Source organism: Chrysochloris asiatica, unplaced genomic scaffold (genome assembly GCF_000296735.1).
Source record: "Chrysochloris asiatica unplaced genomic scaffold, ChrAsi1.0 scaffold00518, whole genome shotgun sequence".
NCBI lineage: Eukaryota > Metazoa > Chordata > Mammalia > Afrosoricida > Chrysochloridae > Chrysochloris > Chrysochloris asiatica.
The window spans coordinates 117,501-118,690 of record NW_006409036.1 but is presented as its reverse complement, the minus strand read 5'-3'; positions in this window follow the sequence as shown (position 1 = coordinate 118,690).

The following is a 1,190-nucleotide window of genomic DNA, read 5'->3' as shown; positions in this document are numbered from 1 at the left end:
GACTGTGAGGGTTGGAAATGTAAAGGTGGACTTTTTGTAGCAAAAGGAGGGGAGTGGTTGACTTTGCAGTTCAAGAGCGAAGGGCTCTGGGACCCTCAAGGGAGAAGAGCGGAGAGTGGGACCCTACCCAGAGAAGCAGTGAAACTAGAGATGGAGGTAGAGATGATGACGTGGAGAGATGGAGTGACTGGGAACTCAAGACCCAGAGAGGGAGAGGGGCTGTGTGCTGACGACCGGGAGGCAGGCTTGCAGGGTATATACCATTTGGTTGGTTGATGATGCATGGAGGGAATTGTAACCATGGCAATGAAACGATATACGATAGGATGGATGTAAAGCTAATGTTCTCCCATGTAAACTATCACATAATTCACAATAAAACATAAAAACAAAATCCAGATCAGTCATGAGGTACAATACTGTCTGTAATAAAGATAATATCTATGTGCCTACAGGGAAGACCAGTTAATACCACTATTATTCAAATTTATGCACCAACCACTAAAGCCAATGAGAAAGAAATAGAAAAATTCTACCAATTTCTTCAATCTGAAATTGATCAAGCATGCAATCAAGATGTAGTGATCATTACTGGTAATTGGAATGCAAAGGCCGGGAGCAAAGAGGAAGGATCAATAGATAGTTGGAAAATATTTCCTTGGTGATAGAAATTATGCTGGAGATCGTATGATAGAATTCTTCAAAATCAATGATTTGTTCATTTCAAATACCTTCTTTAGACAGCGTAAGAGATGATTATACACATGGACCTCACCAGATGGAATACACAGAAATCAAATTGACTACATCTGCAGAAAGAAACGAACGAAAAGCTCTATATCATCGGTCAAAACAAGGCCAGGAGCAGACTGTGGAACAGACCATCAATTATTCATATGCAAATTCAGACTGAAGCTGAAGAAAATGAAAACAAGTTGATGAAAGCCAAAATAATGACCTTGAATATATCCCACCTGAATTTAGAGATCATCTGAAGAGCAGATTTGATACATTAAACACTAAACCAAAGACCAGAAGAGTTGTGGGATGACATCAAGAACATCATACATGAAGAAAGCAAAAAGTCATTAAGAAGACAAGAAAGAAGAAGGAAAAGGTCAAAATGGATGTCAGAAGAGACACTGAAACTTGCTCTCCAGCATAGAGATGCTAAAGCAAATGGAAGAAAT